This window comes from Corapipo altera, unplaced genomic scaffold, assembly GCF_003945725.1.
Source record: "Corapipo altera isolate COAL_440 unplaced genomic scaffold, ASM394572v1 201, whole genome shotgun sequence".
NCBI lineage: Eukaryota > Metazoa > Chordata > Aves > Passeriformes > Pipridae > Corapipo > Corapipo altera.
Window position 1 is genome coordinate 2,261,073 of NW_020884940.1, and position 13,148 is coordinate 2,274,220.

General features: G+C 51.0%; 1 long non-coding RNA gene across 2 annotated transcripts in view; it reads left to right on the forward strand.

The window, feature by feature from the left end:
* LOC113955678 overlaps positions 1 to 7,986 on the forward strand; it is a 16,747-nt gene extending 8,761 nt beyond the window's left edge. Inside the window, exons 3-5 of one of the 2 annotated variants that reach the window (XR_003530619.1) lie at positions 4,630 to 4,820; positions 6,068 to 6,230; positions 7,045 to 7,986. This is a non-coding gene — a long non-coding RNA (uncharacterized LOC113955678). Of the gene's footprint in view, positions 1 to 2,667; positions 4,821 to 6,067; positions 6,231 to 7,044 lie in introns of those variants that run through there. The other variant, XR_003530618.1, reaches the window with a different exon arrangement.
* Positions 7,987 to 13,148: the final 5,162 nt, after the last annotated feature.

Consider the following 13,148-nt stretch of genomic DNA (forward strand, 5'->3'; position numbering starts at 1 on the left):
ACACAGAACAACTTCTCTGCCACAGTCAAACACAGAACAACTTCTCTGCCACAGTCAAACACAGAACAGCTTCTCTGCCATTGCAGCTCCCTCATAGCTGTGGATTTTGGGTTTCCCTTTGGCAGTAGCATCAGAGGATTTGCAGATGAAAACCTGCACGGCCCAGGAGCGGGGCTGGAGTGGGAAGAAACCCCCAACCGTGGATCTGCCACTGAACTCCCCTGGTCCCGCTGCCACCTCCCACAAGATTAGTGCAGAGAGCAGGAAGAAAATGCCTTGGCAGGAATAAACATGGTTTTCCATCCAGCTGGGAACCCCAGCAGCCTCTGTTGATGCTCCTGCTCATAGCCAAGCCACAAGCTCTCAAAGCCCCACGGGGACCCATCACACAATTGCATTCCCAAATAAAGGCAGTTCTTACACAGCAGTTTTCAGGGCTGACAGAGGAAGCAAAGCCACTTGTTGTCTCCTTTGCAGGTGTTTTGACCTCTTTTTCCTCAGACTGTTTTGCAGCAGTACTTTCATTCTCCTCTCCCTTCATCTCCACTCTGGGATTCTCCAAAATTCCCCAGGGAGACAGTGCTGCCGTTCAGCAGCAGGACTGCAGGGTGGGGAGGAGAAGAAGCTGCATCAGGACCCACAAGCTGGAGAGATTGGGGCACTCAGCTGCAGAGATGGCTCAGGGACGGCTGCTTTGCACCTCAGCAAAGTTTTCCACCAAAGCTGGGCTCTCCTGAAGGGATTAGTCTGATTTCCTAGAGGATTTACCCGCTGACTGAGGGTGGGTCTGTGGAAAGCAGCCAGGAAGGCAGAAACACCCAAGGGCAAGAGCAAGGGATGTGATCCAGGAGGTCTGTGCTGGTGGCTGGCAGGCCAGGACAAGTCCCTTCAGTGCTCCTGTCTACACAGGCAGCTGCTCAGTGCCCCAGGGAAGCTGTGAGGAAGGGGATACAGTCACTCCCAAAGTGGGAGGAGAGGCTGGAGAAGCAGAGCTCCAAGAGACTGCTTGTGGGCTGGCCCTCAGCAGTGACCCCAGGCCTGTCATGCAGGGAGGTCTGCACGGCCCCTTCCCTGATTGCTGAGAACCTGAAGTTCCTCTTGCAGCTGGAGATTCACCCATGTGAATCACAGAACCGTGGAATGGGTCGGGTTGGGAGGGACCTTAAATCCCATCCTGTTCCATCCCCTGCCATGGGCACTAGCATGCAGCACAACTTCCACTAGCCCAGGTTGCTCCAAGCCACATCCAGCCTGGTCTTGAACACTTCCAGGGATGGGGCAGCCACAGCTTCCCTGGGCAAACCTGTGCCAGGGCCTCCCCACCCTTATGGTAAAGAATATGTGAGGCAGCTCTTCATCTGGTCCCACTTTCAAGCACAAGAGGTGATTTGCTGGTCTGTGGATCCTGCACCACCCACCCCCACTCAGCTGTCCAAGCCCCTACAACCCTCTCAGCTGCTGGATTTCTTTCCTCATTAAAATTAAACCACCCAGACCTTCCTGTTCTTGGATTCACCTGTCCCTGCACTGCCATTCACCCAGCAAGGATTTGCTCAGGAGCTTGATGGCAGGAAGAATGAACTGCTAAATGTCTGGAGGGCAGGAAAGTGCTGAGAATAATCAATATTTGATGATCCCTTCCCAGGCAGGCCAGGGAGGGGAGCGGTTACAGCCCGGAGGGAGAAGCACTGCCTGACCTGCAGCCCCTGGCAAAGGGGAAATGCCACCTCTGGAAACAACCAAACGCTGTGGGATGTTGGCAAAAGGGAGTCAAGCACTCCTGTCACCTGCTGAGCAGCTCAGGCTTCCTCCAGAACGCTGATTGAAGAGTGAAGATGTTCTCCCCTGGGACAGCGGGACTTGCTTTGATTTCCATGCAGCACCAGCAAAAGAAGCTCCCTCCTCCTGGACGGAAAACCCACCCAGACCCCCATCCCCAGCAGGGAACTGGAGATGTCCCAGTGTGGCTGCATGACTTTGGGGGTTTCTCCACTGTCTGGGGGCACCAGGGTGTGACTTGTGCTCAACACCTTGGCCTCTGTAGCTGCGGGGTGAATGCTCCTGTCCTGCTCCAGCCGAGGGACTGGTTCCCAGCAGCACCTCAGGAAGTCAAATATTTTGGGGCTGAAGGGTGGCCAGTGACCACCTGCAACCCAGAGCTGGTGGCCAGAGAGAGAGAGAGAGGGCAGAGCCAGGGCACAGCTCCACACCAGTTCTCTCCTCTCCAGCTGGAGCCTCTTGGCTGCACACACAGCCAAGGACCTGCCACCAGCACCCTGCCAAGTGCATTCCCTGCACATCCCACCACATCCCAATTGCCACGTGAGTAATTGAAACCTCTTGTTGCCATGGGACTGACATCTCCTTCCCTCTCCCTTGGCTCTCACCTTTTGTTTGTTTGTTTTCCAGGTACCTACTCCTTGTTCTTTTATTTTCCTGCTCAGAAAAGCTGGAACTGGGGAGGAGGGTGAGAAGGGGGAGCTGGAGCTTGCAAGAGGAAATAATGGACTTCTGTAAACACGCAGGCAGCTTCTGCATATGGTACAGCAGAAATAATCTGCTTTTGGTGGATCAGGAACACGCAGTCGGGCCGAGGCTGCCAGAGGGGCTTCCCAGAAGAGAGGCAGCAGAAGGGAACTGGGGTTTTTTTGGGTGGGGGGAACAGGGCCAGAGGGTGCACATCAGTCCATCCCTGTTCTCTCGTGCTCTGCTGCATCCCTGAACATCCCAGTCGGGCAGCCTGAGCCAGCATTGGGCATGAGCCAGTCCCAGCTCAACCCCCAGCTCTGTTGTTGGGGTGGTCACGCACTTGTCGTGTGAGATTATTGTTGTCTGTCCTGGAAACAGCACCAGAAATAGCAGCAGGGCTTTGCACAGGCAGCCACTGCCCCAAACTGCTCCCCACGTGGGAGATCCTCCCTTCCCCACGGGAAGGGACATCCCACGGAGAGGCAATCCCTGGATAACTGGGCCTGGGGTCTCCAGGACCTGTCCCAGGGTGGCAAATCCCCCAGGGCTGCAGGGACCAGGCTCAGCCCTGGGATGGGACTCACACAGGGTGGCTGCTGCCTTAGTGTGGTGGCAGAGCTAAAAGCAACAGAGGGAACCAGTTTGGCTTTCTTTGGGGATAATAAAGCTCCTGTTGATCCCAGTGCTGGAGGAAAAGGCCTGGAGTATCCAGCTGGATCATTGTGAAGGCAGAGCAAGGACCTCTCCCTGTGCCAAAGATGCTCATGAGAAACTCAATCTCTGCCCTGGGGAGATGGTTATTTTAACATCTCTCTTTGCTCAAGGACAGTTCTCTTCCTCCTTTTAAGTTATTAACATGGAATTATCAATGCCCATAATCTGGTTTGTTGTTAGCTCCTAGCAGGGCTCACAGCACATGCATTTCCAAAGGATTCAGTACAAACAGGAGCAGATTGATGTCCAGGACTGAGGCAGAGGATGAATCAGCACTATCTGAGGCACAGATACAAGGATGATGGGGGTACCAGCAGCACTTGGAGGAGCAGTTCAGGGGCATGGGTGGGTGTGTAGCTCTGACACACAGTCAGGAGACCAGCAGTTGCAGGAAAAGGAGGATGGATTCAGGACGAACTGATTATCTGACACACCTGGAACAACCTGAAACCCAGTGTGCAGCCACTGGGTGAATAAAAGGTCAGGGGAGGAGACTGGGATTGCCACTCTGAATTCCTGAACAGCAGAAGCCACAGGACTTAATTCTCCCTTTCAGCAAGACATCCAGGCTCAGCTTAAATATTTCCCCCTCTGGGGGATCCAACCTAGTTCTTGATAAATTGCTCCAATGGCCAATTACCCTCATTCCTGAAAACCTCAGTCTATTCTGAGGTGAATTTATCCAGCTTCATCTTTCAGGAACTGGACGTGACCTTTGTCTCTCAGGTTGCAGAGCCTCTTTTGGTCAAGCTGCTGCTCCTGTGACCTGTGCTTTGGGTATGGAGTGGGTGGATTTGTTGTTGGGGAAGTCCATGGAGCTGCCTCCCATCATTAGCTCTGCTTGAGGGTGAGAGAAGAGAGGATGAGTGCTCCACTCTCACACAGCCACCTCAAACTGCTTCAAAATGAGAAAATTATTTTGCTTTGCAGTAGTGGGAGAAAAAAAAAGAAGCCACCAAAGGCCAAGACTGAATCCTTCCAGAAAAGGATTCAGTGAGTAATTTTTAGAGTGGTCAGTGCCTGCCCTGCCCTCTGTGGTCAACTGAGACCTGAGCACTCAGCCCTGGGAGGGCTCCTGAGCCACGTGAGCAGATTCCAGGATTACTATTAAAAGCTCAAAACCCCAGAGTCAGCTCCTCCCCCGAGTCTAAAGATTTAAAAAAAAAAAAAAAAAAAAAAAAGTCAAATTTCTCTGCTTGCTGTCTGGGTTTTTGAACTTCTGCTCTTCATATTTTCAACCACAAAAATCCAGAAACCTCATGTTTTCATGGAAAGGGAGACTTGTAATCTGATAACATAACCCCAGGGGCTGTGTGTAAAAACTACAGGGCTTGCATGAACAGGCCATTCCAACAGCTTAAAGCACATCCAGAGCAAAACCAGGAATAAAATGTGACCCCTGTTCTCTGGTTGTGCTCAGCATGAAATGTTTACTTCCTATTTTAGCTTGCTGGCATCCTTCACTTGCCACAGCCCTGCCTGCCTCTTCTTCATGGGAAGGATGCTGTGTTGGGAAAGAAATCCCCAAGGAAGTTCTTTGCCTGGATGGTTGGTTGAACCTCCCCAGCGTGGCAGAGATGCCCCAGCTACAAGGCACCATCTCAGCACACAAAGGAAACAACAATCTGGGCTGGAGGGTAAGGAGATTATAAGGATTAAACACGATGGAGAGAGATGTTTACAATTATTATTAGCTTCAAAATCTGCCCAACCAGAACAGCAGGGCACTGCCCATCTGTTGTTTTACGTCTGCACGGCCCCGATGGTTTTGTTCCTGTCTGCACCTTAAATTCGATATTCTGGTACAACCTGAATGTAAAGCCACACCAGCCACAGCAAAATCTGACCCTGGTGATGCAGTGCCAGAGGGTTTGGAGCTGCCTGGGTGGAAACAGCTGGGGAAGAAGGGCCCTGCAAAACAAACAACAACAAAAAAGCTTGCAAAGAGAGAAACAGCATCACAAATGCAGTAATGTAACAGGAGAGAGGGGACAGCACTGCTGGGCAGGGACAACAGGCAACCCAGAGAGTTTTCTCAAAGAAAAAACTGAAAAATGGTTAGAATTAAGAACACATTAGATTGAGCTGAGTGGTGATATTACACAGGGAGGTCATGGCTTTTCACACAGGTCGAATTAACTCCCTTGGCATCTGTGTTATAAATTCCCTCATCCACATCTGCTCTCTTCTGACAGGGAAATGTTGCTCAGGGCTGCCACAGCAGCCAAGGATGTGAGAGGAGAGGGATGGAGAATCTGCCAGGAGCTTCCTTTAGGGGATGGGAAGAGGATGAAACCTTTTTCAAAGGAAATACATGAAAATCAAGAGATGGATTTTGCAGGCTCTTTCCAAAAAAAACCCCCAAACTTCTCACCTCAGCAGTGGGACTGTTTTTAAGGGGAAAAATTGCCTCTGAAAGGGAAGGATGCTGGGCCCAGTGCAGTCTCAGGGGGTTGTTTGCATGGGGGGTGTATGAGCAGGGGGGGGTTACATGTCTAAACCATTCCTGCAACACAAATTCAGTTTTTCATCTCACAATATCCAACCCTTTCAAAACACATTGACACTTTGGGGGATCAGAACATGAGCAGCCCTAAATCCCAGCAGTCCAGGATGTCCCTGCAAATGTCCTCCACCCTTTGGGTTGAACAGGGGGAGAAATTTCAGCTGGAAAGGAGGGGGGACTGTCAGTGCAGAGATGAGTTTTTTGGATGCTTCTTCTTTTTTTTTTTTTTCCCAAGCAGAACATTTCAAAAGAGTTGTCTCGAAACAGAACGTTTTGTTTTGTTTTGCTCCTGGTGAATAATTTAAAAGGTTTAAAAAGCTGAAACAGCCCTAAGAAAGGACCGTTCTGAAATGACTGTTGTCTTTTTCTCTCTCCCAGAAGTCACTGAAAACCTGAGTGAACCTCGAGTGCATCGGGAAATGGGTCTGATGCTTTGGCTCAGTCTGACCTGGAAACCTGCTCCTGGTGTGTCATGACCACAGGCTTGACAGGTGGAAGCAAAATGAGCAGTTCAAGTGACAAGAGCAAGATCACCTTGCAGGTAAGGGGCAGAGATGGAAATATATCCCTGTCTTCTGTCCTGTCTCTCTGCTGAGCCCTTTCCCTCTTTAATCACATCATCACAAAGGTTGTCTCCGTGGCAAGGCCAGAATCAGCCTCGCTGCTGATTGCAGGGAGATGTCACCAGCTCCCAGGACCAGGAGATGCTTTCAGCAGCTGTAAATCAGCACAACACCTCTTTCCCTTCCCCAGAACTCTGCTGATTTATGTTGGCCTCGCAGAGGTCCCTGGTAGACATGTGCTGGTGGATTAAAATCAGCCTGTCGGGTGTCCCTGTCCTGCTGATGGATGTGACACCCCGAGGCAGGGACGTGTCATCTGCAGCAGCTCAGGAGCTGCAGCACAAGGGGCTGTGGTGGGTTTGGTGACTGGCAGTGCTGGCACAGGGGGACGTTTGGGTGCCCTGGCAGCTCCAGGTGCCCAATTTTAACCTGTCACCACGTGCTGGTGAGAACCCAAGTCATGCTGGGCAGCCTTGAACCTCTCAAAACTCTGGTGGGCTGAAGAAACGAGCACCTGGTGCTGGGAGACCACCCCGGGATGCTCTTCCCAGTGCAGGCAGGAGTGCTGGGAGTGCTGGGAGTGCTGGGCTTTTCCTCTGGCAGAGGAATACACGGAGTTAAAATGGAATCCCAGCACACAGAAGCCATGGGTCCATCAGGGAATGAGAAAGAAACACCCTCCCGGGGGGGAGAAGGCAGCGTGGTTTGGATTTGATGGTGGGCACAAACTGATGAATCTGTTCTCCAGGAATGTGTCTCATGCACTGCCCCTTCTTCCCTCTTCCTCTGCAGACCCTGACCTACCTGTCTGTGAAGAGGTCGGGGTGTTGGATCAGGGCCTTGAGAACAGCAGTCTTAGGGATCAGGTTGTCAGCACATGGATGCAAGATCCTGGGAACAGGATGTCAGATTTCACTGAATTGAATTCCAGAGTCTCCGTGGAAGCAAGTGACCTTTCCTGCTCAGGGCACAGAGAGGTGCTGTGAGTGACACAGAAGCCGAGGAAGGTTTAGGAAGGAGCATTTATTGAAGCTGCAAGGGGCAGCCTGATACTGCAAAGGATGTTTATTTTCCCAGATCAAGTTGAAAGCTCACAGCAACTTCCCGCAGTTTATGGAATTAAATACTTGGACCGGGCTCAGAAACACCAGACTGAGAAGAAACATTCAGCAAAGGTCAGCCACAACTATTTACAAGGGGTGTACACGTGACACAGTAAAACTTGCACTGAAATAAACCCCCCAGCCCCTCTCCCACAAGGTCCCATTTTGATGCTGAACTGCTTTGAAATTGTTCTGCCGAAAACTTTCTTGACACCAACGTGCTCCAGCAAAAAGCTTCCATCACGCTGAAAGTGCATTTCCCATTGGAAACCTCTTTGGTTCAAGTATTTCCTCGTCCCTGCTGATGCTTCCTGGGTTCGTGCCCTGCTCCAGGATTGTTCTCTCTGTGACCAGCATGTGACAGGGCTTAAATAAGGAATGATTTGTGACGTGCCTTGATACCCTCTGATAAAAGATGCCCAGAGCACTGAGCGTTACAGTACCGTGATTTCTCTCCCCGTTTCTTCAGAATGCATTAAATGTGCGGGTGCTCCAGTTATTTCCTCTAACAGTTGATATTTTAACCTGCTGTATTTTTATCTTGGCTGCATTATATAACAAGTTATGCTGGTGTCAATCTGGAAGCTCCAGCACCGTCAGTAAAGCTAATCCAGTTTAACACAAGCCTTAGAGGAGGGTTGAATTCCTTGTGATAAAAAGCAGAATTAACCCAAATAAATGACTAAACTCCTCAAAGAGTACCCTTTGGTTTTCCAATTAATTGGAAAATTAATTCCAATCAAGACAAGGTAACTTTCACTCTCAGCTACATCCTTGGTGTATGCCAGGAGAGTTTGTACCCTATGGTTCAGCCTCCTAAAAGGGAGGATGGGAAGGGACTGCTCCAGCCTCTCCTGAGACTGCTCCCAGCCACAGGTGAGGTGGAGCTGGAAAGGATGCCCAGGATATCTGCTCCCCCAGCCGCTGCCTGCTGGGTCAGGATTGCTTCCCAGCATCCCAAGGCTCAGCTCAGGGAGCAGGGAACAGCGTGCTGGGTGTGCAGACATGTGTTTGCAGAGGGAGGGAAAGCGAGTCTGCAGGGAAACAAACCACAAACACACACTGGGAACAAGCACAGCTTCTAATTTCCCTGGATGGCAGCAATGCTGATGTGGATTTTCCATCCCTCATCCCTCCCGTCACACTCAGCTCCTCAGCTCGGTTTCCTCTGGTCACAAGAGCCTTTCTTCCCTCCGAGGAAGGGGCTGTGGCTCAGTGACAGGGTGTACAAGGCACCTCCTGCCTCCACCAGCAGCAGAGCAGGGAGGGAGGTTGTTTTTCTCATGAGCTCCTGCCTCGTTTACAATTTGCTGCCAGGGCAAAACATGAGAGCTCCTCTGGCATCAGATTTTTGAAGACTGGTGCTGGCCATAGAGAGCAGCTGTGCTGTGGGATTTCCTCTGCAGGACATCGTTCAGGCCAAAAAGGGTGTAAATCTCCAAAAAAAAAAGAGTGAGATTTACTTCTTGGTACCCAAGAGTTTGCAGATCCGGGCTAATTAATATAAGAAATTTTAAGAGACATTAAATCTTATGCTTTCAAGTTTAAGCCAGGCTTTAATTGCTAAGGATTAGGAAATTATCTGCCCCATCCCCTGTAGTGTCTGGCACTGAGCATCCCTGGGAGCAGGATGGTGCTGTGCTGGCCACCCCAGCTCCAGTTTCCCTGCTGCACGTTCAGCTCAGTCCTGCCCTGTCCCTGCAGCTGATGGGACACACTGACCAGGCTGACAGGCTTTGATTGTAATTAAGTTGCTCCTGCTCGTTGCCCTGGGCCTGTTTTCCATCAGCTCAGCCTGCACAGCCAGGCTGTGTCCCTGATCCAGGCGAAAGCAGCTGGGCTGTGGGGTGGGAGAGAAAAACGAGTGTGGTATGAGAGAGGTCACAAAAAATAGAAAATTCGGGCTGTGGTGTTTTGGGGGAGCAGGGGAGGATCGTTTTAGCACCAGGGATGGTAATCAGTGTGATCATTTGGCATCACTGCTGCCCCTCTGTGTGTGTGGGGCTGTACGGGGGGGGAGCAGCTGGGGCTTTGCTCTTGGGGTTTGTATGGAGCAGGGTGAGGATCCAGATCCACAGGAGCTGGGATTTGGGAGGGAGTGACTGAATATCTGAGAGAGGACACTCCTGGTTCAGGCCTGGATACAGCTCCAGCCTTCTTAAGGATGCTCAAACCCCTTCCTATTATGTGGGAAAAACTCGAGGACAGAAGCACAGCCCCACACTGGGGTTCACAGCACCTACTTGGCTGCTAGTAAAATGAGTGTTTCATGTCAAACTTGGTTTCCCACCTGGGCATCCTGGCATCAGGGTGATGCTGGAGCTGGTCCCATCTCCAGAGAGCCCCTTGCACAAGTGACACCACAACCACTGTGACCGAGCAAGGAACACACACCCTGCAAGCAACAGCAGCTCCTGGCCCAGTCCTGGTACAGTCAGATACTTATTTCTGCAATATTTGACGTTATCATATTTATAATGCCCTTTCTCCATAGATCCCAAAGCATGTTAATTGACTCATTAACAAATTGTTAACGACTGTGGTAATTGAAGTCCTAAGCACGCCTATAAATTAGATTTACTGGCAGGGGCTGAGGTCTGGGTTGGTTACAGCTCAGCCTCGTGGCAGTGGGGTGAGCTGAGGTGATTCCTGAGCTGGGGAGTTGATGGGGGGAGCAGCTCAGGATTTCCTGAGACTCTGCAGGTCCATGGGAGGACTCTGTGATCCTGGAGACAGGGAATGTCCCACTCCTCAACTACTCACTTAATCAGGGCAACTCGCCACGTTTCGGCCAACAAATGTCAATGAGAGCACATTTGTAGTTGCTGGTGTTATTTTCTCCTTAATGAAATGTCAAAGGAAGGGAAAACAGCGGAAAATGTCAGCAATTGGTCTTTTTATCACACAGGCAGTTAGACACGGGCCTTCTCAGCAGAGATGCCAATTTATTAGGAGGCAAACGCGGCTGGGTTTGACAGGGTGGAAGGAGCTCAGATTTCCATTAGTGATCACCTTTTAACCACCCCCAGAGATGTTAATTTGCTATAAATGCACTTTGCTGTAAACATGAAGAGACAGTGAACGAGTAAAGCCTCGGGAACGTGGGTGTCCGTGGCTGGGGGACAGCACAACTTTGCTGACTTCAATAATTAAAGCAGGGAGCAAACGAGCACCCACCCTCACAGCAAAGCTTGTCACTGGACTTACCTCCAGGGCTGCATGTTCATGGTAAAGATTGCTCCAAAAAAAAAACCAAACCTGTCATCTGGGAAAACACATCAGCATTACAAAAAAACCTCAGAAGTTTCCCTGAAAAGCTACATTTATTTAACTGTGATCTGGGAGGAAGAGTGAGGAAGAGTGGCAAGGACTTGTTCGCGTTTCCTGGATTAAGGAGATGATGCTGGATGTGGGGAGCAGCGGAGAGGTGCAGCCCCACTGCTGGAAAACTGGAGCTGCAAACTCGTGTGTGTTCTGGTGACGCTGCAGGGCCGAAAATAACCTTGAGAGAGGAGCCCCCTCCGGCTCGGGAGGAGGGAGGACAATTACCGGGAGATGGATGGGTGGTGATGGGCCGGGCAGGGAGGGGTGAGGAGGTCAGGCTTGTCCTGCTCACCACGAGAGAGAGAGAAAACAAGGAGATTTCCTAAAAAAATATCACTGCTCTGCCACGCTCAGCACTCGGAAATTAATAAATAGGTTTGACTCCTCTTGTCTGGCCCCCCAGGACCCACCTGCCCCTGGCCTTCTCCTGCAGGAGGAGAGCCTGGTATCCCACCCAGGGAGGTGGGTGTGGAGCGGCGATTTTGAGCTCTGCCTTCCTGAGGGAGGTGACACTTGTAGTTCTTTACCACGACAAGGATATTTTAAACTCAAATGATGACTTTCAGGGAGGCTGGCTTGGATGGCACAGCCACGATGGAGACCTTGAATTGATGACTCCTCTCTCCCAGGCTGCTGTCCCGGCCCTTCACTCTCCAAACTTGAGTGGTGACGCTTGAAGAAACACATTCTGCTGTTCTCCCGAGGTAACGCCCACCTGGGACAGTGCAGGCAGCCAAGGAAGGGGCAAACATCCACATCAGTGCTGGGATTCAGTGGGAAAGCTCAGCTGGGTAAGGCAGCACTGCCCTGGGTCTGACACCCGTTGCAGTAACAACCAGAGGGATCAGGGGGACACCCCGTGAGCCCTGAGAGGAGCAGCTGTGGCAGGGGAGGATGTGGCAGCAGGAACGCTGTGGATCTGTCCCCATGGGGATCGTGGCCAGTGAGTGTCCTGTGGAATTGCTGCAGAGGAACCAGTGGGAAGGAGCAGCAGAGCTGTGCAAGTGCAGAAGTGACTGAGCACGGTGTGATTATGTTTAGCCGGTGATGATGCAAAATACAGAAATAGGGATGTGAATCCCAGCTGTGTCCAATACCTGCTGGTGGCTTCCTCAGGCTGATTTATCAATAATTAATGGCAAAGGTGTCTGCCCTAACTTATCGGGTATTGGGAAGTAGGAAGCCCTCCAGTGCAATGCGGGCTGCTGGATGGGAGCAGAGCTCATCCATGATTTAGGGAAACACTAGAGCTTGGCTTAAAACCCTTCTGGATCCGTGTGTGTGCTTCCAGTAAGCACAGATATTTACAGTGAGTTGCTGCACAGAGCTGGATCTGTGTCTGTGCTTCAATTTTCTCCTAACACAGCGATTTTTTCAGATTTTTGGTGTTTGTGTGCTGCTGCCCTCAGAGAGCCTCTGACACGGTCAGCCCTCGGGGGAAGTTTCTCCTTCCAAGTTTTGGTCACCATCCCCAGCTCACCCCCACATGCTCAGATTCAAACCAGGCACTAAGTGGGGATGTGCCACTGGCTCCATCCTGCTTTAGACTGGGATTTTTGGGTGAGAAATTCAGCTCAACCCTTTCCAGCACCCTCTTGTGTCCCACGGAGAGCAAGTTGGTGTGACTCCTGTGCCTCAGCTCCCGGCTACAAATGTGAGAGGGGAAGGTTAAAATTGAACTAAAAAGGGATTTTTCAATTACACAAATGTTTCTGTGAATAATAGGCTTTGTGAGGCATTATTCTACAAATCCTAAATGTGGGGTTTAACCTCCTCATTATTATCCCTTTAATTTCAGAAAGCCTGTGAAGGCCTTAATCTTCCATTCAATTGTGCTCAGGCTGAGTTAAGAGGACGTTGGTGGCCGTGGTGACACGGAGGGGCCAGGCCAGACTTTATCAAACAGTGATATTAAAATATCCTATCGCATTTCCTCATCCTGGGACAGGGACAATCAGACACCTCATGGGGCAAACATAACTTTTTTTTTTTTTTTTGGCGTGGGGAGGGGAGCAAACTGAGTATGCTGAACTGAGACAGTTTGGGTCGTGGGGGTTTCCTGCCCTGAATTTGAGTGGGAAAGGTGGAGCTGCTCCAGAGGAACCAGTGGGAAGGAGCAGCAGGACTGTGCGAGTACAGAGGTCACTGAGAATGGTGTGATATATTTAGCTGGTGGCGATGGAATTCGAGTGGGGAAGGTGGGATTCCCTTGGGAAAGGTGGAATTGCTGCGGAGGAACCAGCAGGAAGGAGCAGCAGGGCTGTGCAGAAATGCAGAAGTGCAGAAGTGACTGAGCACGGGGTGATGTATTTATTTATGTCTTTATCACAGTGGCAATGCCGGCCAAAGGCGATCCTGTGGATTTGGGACATAGATGTTTGTGGGGCGGCTCCGGGGGGCTCGGGGCGGGGGTCTCCAGCGGGGGAAGCTCCAGTGGGAGCAATCCGGGGGGGGGGAGAACCAGCGGGT